Source organism: Oreochromis aureus, linkage group 14 (assembly GCF_013358895.1).
Source record: "Oreochromis aureus strain Israel breed Guangdong linkage group 14, ZZ_aureus, whole genome shotgun sequence".
NCBI lineage: Eukaryota > Metazoa > Chordata > Actinopteri > Cichliformes > Cichlidae > Oreochromis > Oreochromis aureus.
In genome coordinates, this window is record NC_052955.1 from 6776313 (window position 1) to 6788612 (window position 12300).

Here is a 12300-nt window from a genome sequence, read left to right on the forward strand (position 1 = left end):
AAACCCTTATTTTTTTTTTTGCATATAATCACAAGTCTTCAGTCAAACCCCACATCTCTTTGCAAGACCTGCACTGGTAAAAGAACTGCATCTGAAGTTGTGAAGAGTTCTTTGCAGAACAGTAATTCTCTTCAAGCAGAACTCATTTGCTGCCTCATTTAAACCCCATTATAACCACGATGGACCAAAATGAACTGTTAGTGGCGTGGCCTGCTGTCAGTGTGGTTACCTGCCCAGTCTGCATTGTCAGTGCACATTTTCATTTTTCTTCCATTTCCTCACACTGCATTCAACTCTGACTCAGACCCCCAACCATACCACACCTGCACACACACACATAATGGTTTCAGACAAGCTGGCAATTCTCAGACAGCATATTTCCCAATCGTGTCTGGCAACGCTACTTGACACAGCAGGCTGGCCCTTTACTGCTGTAGACATATAAGAATGTAATCACACAGAGAGAAAGTGAGCTTTGCTGTCATAAAATGACGTAGAAAGCTGAAGGGAATCTACTAAAAAATAGGGAAAATAAATGTTATAACTGGATGAGAAAATTAAATGAAGAGCCATAAAAGGTGTAAAACAACACAGCAGGCAGTTTTCTGTTTGCGGAGAAATGTAGCGATTATCTATAAACCAACTAGCCATGAAAAATGCGATTCATTACGCCTACCCTGAGTGATTGAGAGTATGTTGAATCAACAGATATGTCCAAAAGAGAAAAATATATGGAATAAATGTAAATTATTATTAGTAGTTGGTATTATTTTTGGTATAAAATCATTTATAAGAACACACATACCCACAAACATACAGTTTTCAACCAGAGCAACCAGTTGACCCAAAGGGGCATCAATATTATATGTTTTTACCTTTTAGGTATTAATCTGATGTCCTTCTTGGTTAGCGGGGGAACGCTTTGCTTCATTATTTAAGAACAACAAACGAGTATACATTTGCTTTTCTAGCACTACAGTGCAGCAACAAATATGCATATCTGTTTTTCAGCTATCAGAACTATACTGATGTCTTCTCGTATTCTGTGAATATTATGTGTGACAGCCAGCAAACTGCCTTCAAGGGACATCATGTTAGTGTCTGTTGGCATGTGGATTTGTTTGCACGCATGCACATGTGCCTGTATTTCTGCATTCATGCTCCTTTCTCAATCAGACACTGAGGTGAGCAGACAGATCCATGCAAATATGTCCACTCCGCCTTTTTCTTTCATTCTTTTCCCTACCACATCCATTCTTCCTGTGTTCCCACTCTGTGCTCCTGTGGTGTAATGAATAATAGAGGAGTGCTTGTCCTCCCTTGCTCCCCTAGTTAATCAGAGCTCGCCTGGCTGCCCTCTTCTCTGCCACTCCTCACTTTAATAAATCATTCAGGCCTTCAGGACGACAAGTACGTCAGAGGAGGCTATAAGCAAGGGTTGCAATGGTAAAAACCCTCTCGTACAACAACCTATATCTCCTTTGCTCCAAACCAGGAACAACCCTTTCTCACCATCATCTCTCTTACCTCTGTTTGTCCTTTATTTTTTCAGTCACCCCATCCCTTCTCTCACATTTTTTTTTTAAATTTTTTATTTACAAGACAAGCAAGTCCTCTTTTCACTTTCTCTCTCCCACGGGGAACCATTTCACTTAAGCTCTCACTCCAGCGGGGTCCAACCTAACACATAATGTTCTCATTCCTCATCTCTTTCCTCCTCCTTCTTCCTCCGTTCCCTTTGTCTGCCCTCACTGCCTGAGCAGAAATTCCCTTCTGGCATGACGTCACATGAATATGTATCCAGTGGTAATTCTGCATAAAGGGCATAAATGGAATGGATAAAAAAAAAAGAAAACAACAACAAGACAATCATGAATTGCAGGATGGGCAGTAAAAGTGTAATATCCCTTTTCATATTAAATATCCAATCACATGATGCAGTTGAGAAAAACTGATTTGGGAAGGTGCTTGTTGGACTCCATTATAGGAAGAAGTTGTGATTACTTGAGTTAGTGAATATTTTCAGCCGCATTAGCTCCTCAGATGTGTTTTGATAAAACATCTGTTGGGACTCTGTTATCAAAAAGAAGGAAGGTAGGTGAGAAGTGTGACTTAATGCTGAGAAAGAGCATTACAGATCTGATGTCTGCTTTGTACGGAGCCCCTCTGATGACATGGTCCAAAAAATAAATTAATTGTGGCCACAAAATACTACTTCGTAGTAGTATACCTATTTTGTGCCCTCGAAATAGTATAACGTGCCCACGAAATACTTATTTGTGCCCACGAACTACTATTTCGAGGGCACGAAGTAGGTATAACGTGCACACGAAATGCTAATTTGTGGGCACGAAACACTTGACCGATAACCGTGATCCTTCCCAGGCCCTTGCAGTTGGTTGACAATAAAATCTATCCCGGCGTCCAGGTCGTACTTACGTCTGAAAAGTAACTGGGCTCTCAATATCCTGTTTAAATGTCTCTCCGTAATAATGGTTCCTTGCATTGCCAGGCTTTTCAAAATGCATTTGTAGCTCATTCCCAGCCTAAAATAAAACTCAATCATACTGTCTCTGTCCATGGTCTATAGGTTTATCCTACTCTTATGCTTATGTCTCTACGCAGCTGTCCAGAAATTGTATCAATATGATGTGCGCACGTTATCTATTTCGTTGCCACAAATGCGTAATTCGTTGCCACGTTATACCCAATTCGTGCCCACAAATTAGGATTTCCTGCGCACGTTATACCTATTTCGTGCCCTCGAAATAGTGTTTCATGGCCACAAATAAGTATTTCGTGGGCACGTTATACTATTTCGAGGGCACGAAGTAGTATTTTGTGGCCACAATTTATTTACTTTTTGGACCATGTCATCAGAGGGGCTCCGTAGCTTTGAGAGTGTTGATGGAGAAGTATAGAGAAGGTCACAGTTGCACTGTGTCTTTATGGATCTAGAGAAAACATATAATAGGGTGCCAAGAGAGGAACGGAGTGGCAGAGAAGTAACTGAGGGTGATACAGAACATGTATGAGGGCAGCTAGACAGTGGTGGGGTGTGTACAAGTAACATATGGGTTCAAAGTGAGACCCTTGTTGGCTGCAGTGGTGATGAGCAGACTGACAGGTGAGGTCAGTCAGAGAGGCAAGGCTGTGAGTGTTTGGACATGTGTAGAGGAGGGATAGTAGATTAACTGGATAGAGGATGTTGAAGATAGAGCTGCTGGGGAAGAGGAAAAAAGACAGAATACAGAGAAAATTCATGGATTTAATGAAAGAAGACATGCAGAAGGTAGATGTGACAGAGGAGAATGCTAGGGATAGGATGAGATGGAGGCAGCTGATTTGCTGTGGCCTCCCTAAGGAGACAAGCATGAAAGAAGAAGAGTCAGGATAACATCACCAACTAGCCTGGAGCACACTCAGATTACATCCATTAATCCACTGGGATTGATTCTGCTCTGAATACAACAAGTAAAACTAAGAGTCAAGCAGTTGATTCAGTGCATAAACTAATTTCTACTGAAACCTTAAGGCCTCTCCACTGCTTACCGACTTTCTGCAATGTATAGATGGAAATATAATAAAAACAAAACTGGAAAAGAAGTGGAGAGCCTGAATGTTATCGCTGTAAATAACACTACTGATGAGTGTATTTTGTTAGCCTGATGCTTTGACAAGAAGGTGCACTCAGGTGTTGGATCTGGTGCTCATTAAGGGGCATCAAGAACAAATGCCAGAATGGATTTGTGAGGGGAAAAAACATAAACTTCCACAAAAGCTTCTGTTAGCCCCTTCTATTTATCATTGTTCTGTCATTTTATATTTCTCAATTTTCCTCTTCCATCAGGATACACAGGGAGCTTCTAGGTATCACAACTTTATGTGAACAATCTTTGCATCTAACCCTGTCTCTTCTAGGTGTTCTCAGCCTCTTTTAGTCCTTTACAGACAGACTGTCTGAGCAACAATTATTCTTAATCTGACTCCATTAACCAAACACCCCCCATTCCCATCAGTTCCTCGGCAGGAGGATATTAATCACTTTAATTGCCAAAAGACCTCAGACCTGAGGCTCCTATCCAATCCCCCATCTCTCATCTTGTCTGTTTGGATGTTTCTGTCTTTGTCTGCTTTTATCTTTATTTGCTCTTCCTCTGTATTAACCCCACACCCACACACACACACACACACACACACACACACACACCCCTCCCCCTTTCCCATCATGATGTCACATGCATAAAAATGACAAAACAAAAAAGAAAAAGCTTTTTCTTTATTCAGCCTACCCTCTCAAGTAAATCTATTACTCTTGAATTGCCACTTAAGCATTTATTTCATTACTTACCACAATTTCATTACACTAAAAGAAATCCAGCCAAAATTCCCCAAAAGTAGTGTATATGTGCACATGTGCGCGCATGCAGGGATGAGTGTGTACTGAACATTTCTTGGCATGTGTGCATGCTCTGGTATTTATTTGCTGTCTGATCTGATTAGTGGCTCTTACACTGTCCCTTTCAAATGTTCATAATGAGGTGCTGTTTCAGTTCACCGCAAGGTTAATGAATAAAAGGAGGAAGATGTGGGAAAATTTGCTGCATCTGGGAAAATATATCACAGTGCACCACAGAAGATGAGAAACAGAGAAAGAGAGAGAGAGAGAGAGAGAAAGTGCCAAGCAGGGTTGTGTAATATCATTTTGTGTGGTGACCTCTGTTAAATAGTGCAGGCTTCCGTATAGCTGTGAAGCACTCTTCGGGGAGCTCTGCCCATGGCTGCCCACTGAGTGCTTCAGATGAAGTATGTGTTTATGACACATTTTGATATATTTGATATATTTGTAATTTTGTTCAACAAAGCATGGTTGCTGTAGACTCTTCACAGAAATAGAAAGCCACAGGAATAATACTGTAAGGCACTAGGCATGGTGGGGCTTCAGGTGCACGTTCATATGTGTCTTTAATTGACAATGATCTTTTACCCTGGAGCAGCAGCCGATTGCACTTTTTTTTTTTTTTTTTCCAAAATCTGTCCACAGATAGTCCGGCTGTCAGGCAAACACCCACAAAAGTGCTCAAAACCACCTTTGATATATTTCCCACTACAACAGCTAGATGTCTCTAAGACCACATTTTGCTGTGATGACACACACAAGCACACATACAGAGACTCACAAGGTGAACAATACCACCTATATTGGGAAACTATATCTGATATTGAAAAGCATAAAGAAACTTGTGCACATATTTGGTCATAAAAATTGGGCTATATACAGTATTGCGTACTGTTAACATTCATAAACCACTTCTGGGTCTTAATGAAATGAGATATCTGACACACCAAAAGGTACTCTACAGCTTTAGGTTTGTCTCCCATTTTATAGTGTAATTTTGTTCCAAGTTAATGTGCTTTACATTCCTCCTGAGGACGGATGCTACAGAGTCATGAAAATGACAATGAGAAAATGAGTCAAAGAGAAGAAGGACAGAGGAATAATTCTTTAGAAGCTCAGTCGTGTTTTGCATGATCGAGATGTTGAAGCAGTAACAGTTAGCTTAGACAGTTGTGCTGTCACATCAATAAAGTGGAGAGGACTCTTTCCTCTTTGGGTGGTCATTTTGCTCAGCACCCCTCATATCTCAGTCTCTGCCTAACCTTTAACAAAGTTTATAGTTTTCCTGAGTACTGATCTTCCGAAAGTGACTGTCATATACTATGTGATCTATGATAGATTTTGTAGACTTATTCTTGAATGGTTAGCTTAAATGATGCATTACAATTGATTCCAAGTTCTGAAAAAATGTTTATATTTTCATTAAAGTATTTTCAAAGACCATTGCTTTCTGTGTTCTGTCACATTTAATTGCTCTGTGGTTCTCTGCAAATGTCTTACTGACTCTCTCCTAGAGTTTATCTGATCTCCAACGGACCTGAAGTCATAACATTTGTAAAAATGTCCTAGTGATGTTCCCAGATTTGTAACTTGGACACTGTGAAAAATCACTTTTTAAAAGCAATTTTATTGTTGTTCTTGTTACATTAACACTGTTGAAAAAACTGGCAGCCAGGATAACTCTCTAATGGTTTTGCTACAGCTTCACCACTGAGATTCATACTTTGACATGCAAATAACTGTTATTCTCTGAGGGGCATTTTAGCATATTCAGGCTGCAGTGCCTGCATTTTCTCCTGAATAAAAAGTTACCAGATTTAAAGGAGGAGTTCAAATTTTTTTTAAAATTTGGGAAGTTGAGTGATGCACTGTGACAGTTAACGTCACACTTGGCTGGATTTTATTTTTAATATGATCATTTTTACTTTAAACTAGATCTTTTATATAACATTGACCCTGTATTAAAATGACTTTCTGATATAAGACTGTCTTGATAATAGACCTAAACCCAGAAGGTCATGTTGCTAAGGGTTTAATAAGATTAAAAAGTGTAAAGTTGGATGATTTTTTTTTCTTAAGATCTCACTAATACTAGAAATTCTAACTGTAATAAAATGTGCTTTTTAATGTGTCAAAGGTGACAAAGAACTGGAGTTCACTGGCTTGACTTGAGAAACATGGAAATTGGGATGTATGCACATGTAGGCAGGGAGTTTAAATTTAACTGGCATAGGCCTGATGATGGCTTCGATCTCATATACTCCAATGTAGCGTGGAGCAAGCTTGCAGAAGAGTGATTTGAGAAGGATGTCAGCAAGCCATACCTTTTGTGTCTGAGGCATCTACCTCTACAACGAATGGTTTCGTGGTATCGGGGTGGACCAGAACAGGTGCATAGGTGAATTGTTGTTTTGATTTAAGGAAGGCTGCTTTGGCTTCTGGGGACCAGATGAATAGAATCTTAGTGGAGGTGAGGTGAGTGAGTGGCGCACCTACCTGGCTGTAATTCAGAATAAAATGTCGGTAGAAGTTTGCAAAACCGAGAAACAGGTGAAGGTGTTTCCGTGATGTGGGAGTTGGCCCATGTCTTGCACCTACTGGGGAGGAGGATGGACGGATGATGCCGACTGCCAATGACTTAAGGATATATTTTTCCACTGCCCTCCTCTTGGGCCTAGACAGGTTGTAAAGTCTGCTAGAGGGTAATGGGGCACTAGGAAGGAGCTCAATGGCGCTATCATAAGCCCTGTGAGATGGAAGAAACAACACCTTGTCCTTACTAAAGACCTCCTTGAGGTCATGATATTCGTTGGGAACTGAGGAAAGGTCCAGTGGTGGAGAAATGGCAGGTGATGATTCTGGTGTTCCTGGGGGTAGAGGCAGTTAGTGAAGCAGAATAGACTCCAGCTAGTAAGCTGGTGACCTGACCAGTCAATGTATGGATTGTGTTTTCTTAGCCATAGATACCCGAAGACTAAGGGCACATCAGGGTTACGTGAGTTTGGTTTCGGGAGTGATTAGAGCAAAACATTTGATTTAGCACAGTGGCCAGTATGGAAGGGTTGAGCGGAATGAGTGGCAGTTTTGCCAGCTTGGTGTCAATCAAATTCTGCATGGAATCAGTGAAGGCATGAAGAGAATGAGTTATCTGGTTTGCACTAAGTTACACTGGTGATAATAAACAGGGCTTTGAGTCAGTCAGAGATCCGCCTATCCCGAAATTACCAGCAGGCCGAACCTTTTGGCCAAACCGGACAAGTCACAAGAAAATGATCAGATGTTCTGCAATTAAATAATTTGTGGGAGCAAAAAAAACAGGAGCGGAAGTTGACATCGGATGTGGAACGGTAAAAGCACAGTGAGCCGCCGAACACTAGAGAACACTGCAATAGGACCGACTGAGTTCCCCGAGAAGGGTTCAGGTGCCAGGGAGACTGCATTGAAAAACACCAGCTTGATTTGCAGAGATGAGGCAGTGGCAAGGTCAGAATGACTCCCTCTGGAGCAGGGAGAGGCGGTGGCAAGGAAAAACCAGGTGACCAATTGGAACCAGGGGCAAAATCAGACCTGAGCTCCAATACAGTAGCTAGAACTTCCTCTTGTGTATCATAATGGTTTTACATTGTTAGAAATTGTAAAGTCTGTTCATGTTCGCCAAGAATCGCCTCTTACTTGGAAATCGCAGTCCATATTGGGTCCATACTGGGTCTTTTGCTTGGCCAGTTCACACTGTCAAGGGGGCCCAAAGGCCGGTATGTGGGTGTGGACCCAAACGCAGAAAAAAACAGAAGCAGGGATATGATTTTAACAAGCTTTATTGTGTGCACAAAGATTCAATAGAAACAAGACGAGGGAACATAGCTGGAATCTCTGACTTGGAGGCACTGAAACAGAGGGAAAGTGAGATTAGGTTCTGAGCAAGGTGAACTATTACTGGAGAGAAGATGGTTGCTGTATTTGGAGGCTTACTCACAGGTGGAGATCGTGAAGCTCCAGGGTTGGCAGCCAAGTGAGCGTCCTTGAGGACTGTTATTGAGTTACATTCCAACCTTATCTTTCCAGTAATTCAGGGAGACAGCAGGCACAATATAACAGGCATTCCAAGAGATAGGTTGCAGTGGGTTGAAGAGAATCTTGCTGAGGTGACCAGCGTCCAGAGTATTAAGCTGCAGGTGAGTTCAGCAATGACTTGATGAGGTAACGAAGGCACAGGGAAATCATGGTCAATACAAAAGCATAGACGTGAAGACAAGAAGCAATGAGGCTTGGTTACCACCATGAGGTAGCTGACGAATGCTGATTGCCGTCAATGGATAGCAGGTGAGCAGAACAGGTGAGAAACCAGAGCTCTGCACACAAGATGGACACAGGAAAACACAGGATGCCAGGGGGGAAAAAAACGATGCTCACCAGTATCATGACAAAATGTGTCATGAGTGATGAAACTTCCATCCTATCAGAACAGTTTACATCACGACAAGCTGCTATGTTAAACTACTGATCACTGAGCTCTCCTCAATGCAAAGCAACACTGCATCAATTTTTGCTCCCCTCAAAGCTCAACATGAAACATTAATCTGTGTTCCCGAGAAGTCACTCACTCATCCAATCAAAAAACCTAAAATTATGAGCACGATAATACTTAATACTACCGCTAAAGCATGTGTCCATATTCAAATTATGTTTATCATAAATATGCCTGCATTTGTGTGAGTGTGTTTGTGCCACATGCTGAGCCCCATTTTTATTGTCGTTGTATCCCTAAGCAATTCTTTCCTTATGTAACATAAATAATTTAGCCCTCCAGAGGCAGAGAGTGGAGCACCAACATTCATGGAAAGAAATGAGAGTCATGAGCGCCAACTTTCTTCATGTATTGTCTTGCATGGAGGGATGGATGTACAAGGGCTGCATTTCTCCTCTGGTGGTGTGTAAAACCCAGCAGTACTGCAGCGCATGCACACACAAATCATCCCTCATCAGCTGTGTGCAGCCCTGATGGAAGATTGAGCTGCTGCATTTGCATTTCGCCCAAAGTGCTTGGCACACAAACAGCATCTCTTGTTAGCCTTTTTTCTGTAACGAGGATAATAGATTACATCTTGCTAAAATATCAATATGTCCCCTAGAGCTCTTTCAAAGCAAAAATAACAGCAGGCTTGAGCGAAGACCATCCTGATCCCTCCTGCTCATGCCCTTTATATTGGAAAAGGCAATCTAATGCTGTAAGCCACCAGTGCAGACAAAACATGTTCCGTCAATAATTATGTTTTTGAAATCTACAGTGATGTGGTTTTCCCTCCTCAGGGAGTATTAGTTTTGCCGTGTTTTCCCTATTGTGCTACTTACCACCTCAGGCTCTCTGCTAATACTACACTCCTCCTTCTCTCCCTCCTTTATTCTCCCTTACAGGTTTTGCTGAGGTGGCTAACTCTGTAGCGCTGTTGCTGCCACAGCGCTTCTAAAGGAGAAAAACAAACTAATTTAAAATACCAAGCCTAGCTCTATTTGTTTGCATCTTTTTTCTTCTTATTACAAAATGTAGTAATTGAACTGCATTGCTGAAAACACTGCTGTATATGTAAATATGCTGCTGCTGCTGTGGTCATGGCCTTCTCATCTGGAAGTTGTCTTAATCCACTGTTAGCTCATTACTTGCAAGGCTGCTTGTTAAAAGTGACAGGTTGGGTGATAAGGGCTTTATCCTCGGATACTGGTATGCAACTGACACATACAAAACCAGTCACACTGTAAAAGTCGGGGTGAATTGTAGTGCAGTGCAGAGAAGCTGATATCATTTTTTAAATGCTTAAATATTTGTGGGGCAACACAGTGGTGTTGTGGTTAGCGCCAGTGCTTCGGAGATAGAAGATCTTAGGTTTGAATCCACCAGCCACATCAGGCCTTTCTTTGGAGTTTGCAAGATCTCTCTGTGTCTGTTTGGGTTCTTTCTGGGTACACCAGCTTCCTCCAACAGTCCAAAGCCATGTACACTAGGTTAATTGGTGACTCTAAATCCATGGTGTACCCTGCCTCTCGCCCTATGATAGCTGGGATAGGCTCCAGCCCCCCATAACCCTGATAAGGATAAGCGGAAGAAGAATAAGAATGGATGGACAATGGATGAATAAATATTTGTAAGAAGAAATAGTAATCAAGCTTTTAGAAAGAATTTGTTCTGTGCGTGCGTGCGTGCGTGCGTGTGTGTGTGTGTGTGCTTGTATCCATATTTGCCATGTTGACCTGTTTAACATACTGTGTTTGCCTTAAATGTCAACGTGTTGTTCTTGTTTGTCTTTCTTTGTTCAGAATTTTGGTTAAAATTGTATTATTTAAAGATCCCGATGCCATTATTTTTTCAAGTGTTTCCAAATTCTCACATGAGCTGCAACTATATAGTGCTTTTGCAATCTTTTCTTTACTTCCACTGGTAAAAAGAATTTGTCTCTTTGGTCTGTGTAAGATGTGAGTACAGAAATAATATCACTTCAGGCTAAAGTCACTGATATCTGATATTTTAAGCCAAAATTTCAAATCCCATTAATTTTACTGAACATTGTGAGTATTCAGTGAGGACAGGATCCAAGCACTGAACACTAGAAACCAGGTTAGTCCAAAATCTAAGTCTTTAATCCACAAGCTTGGGGTCATGCATGGAAACCAGTCTGTAAAGCAAACAAATGAGTTAAGGGTAGAGGCACACAGAGGCCAACCAGAATCATGAGAAACTTGGAAAAACAAAATGCACAATAATAGAAAAATTAAGAACCTTGTTCTTCTCCTCCTTCTGCTTCTTCTTCTTTTTAGGCAGTTAGCATCCAAATGGAAGTGATGGGAAAAAAATCAAACAAAAAAACAAAACAAAACTGTGATAAAAACATTAAATTTTGTTGTGTAGCTGTTTTCAAACTGTCATATTAAAGGTTATAAGCTTATTATCATTTAACACGATCAAAACACACACTGGTTTCCAGTAGTAACTGTATGTATCTCCTTGCCTACCTTGTCTACCCTGAAACCTTATCTCTGCATATTTCAGCTAAAATAGAGCAGAAGATGGAAAAAGATGATGAGAGAAAACTAAAGCAGGAAGAGAGAAGGAATGGTGGAATAAAGGAAAAGCAGGAAAATAGAGCGAATGTGCGAGGATGTGCTCAGACTAAGGAGAGCATATTGATCTCTATTTCATGATGGACTGGACTGAGAGGATGCTTGTCACGCTGACAGGCAAAGATAAACGAAGCATCGGATGGGCAGCATTGTGGCTATGCTGACTGCCTGGAAAGAACCAAACAGCAAGAACAAAAACAAAAAACAACTAAAAGGTTAAACCATTTTAGGGGGAGGGGGATTCGAGCTAAGAGCAGCGTACCTCATTAAATACTCAGCGTAAGCCCTGTGGATTTCATTGATTCCTGGTGTCCAGAAATGCCTGAGCCTTATCCTGCATGGCCTCCCCTGAAAAAGGCAAAATAGGCAAAAAGGCAAAATAAGCATGGCCCAAAGCAGGAATGTCTGTTTTTGCATCTTGAGACTATTTCTGACTGGAGATCTTAATATGAGCTGGCCTGGGTGACTAAAGTGGGTCACAGGGTGAAGCCAACATTAAAGGACTGACACAAAGTGGAGTCATCCTTGCTGGAGGGCATCTCACTGCCTCCACTCTGGAATAGCACATATATACATAGGCCTAAAGAAAGCAACTGCATAATAACCAACCGCCCTCTGGCTCCCCCTCCCTCAGTTTTTGTTCCCTCTCTGTTTTGATTGCTGCCTCTGTCCACTTTTGTGTTTGCTACATGCAGCAACATAAATGGGATTTTTCGTCTCATACTTGCACCTTGCCTGCGGGTACTGTATTTTCAGCATGTCCAGAATGCTCAAATCAAATGGCATCCCAA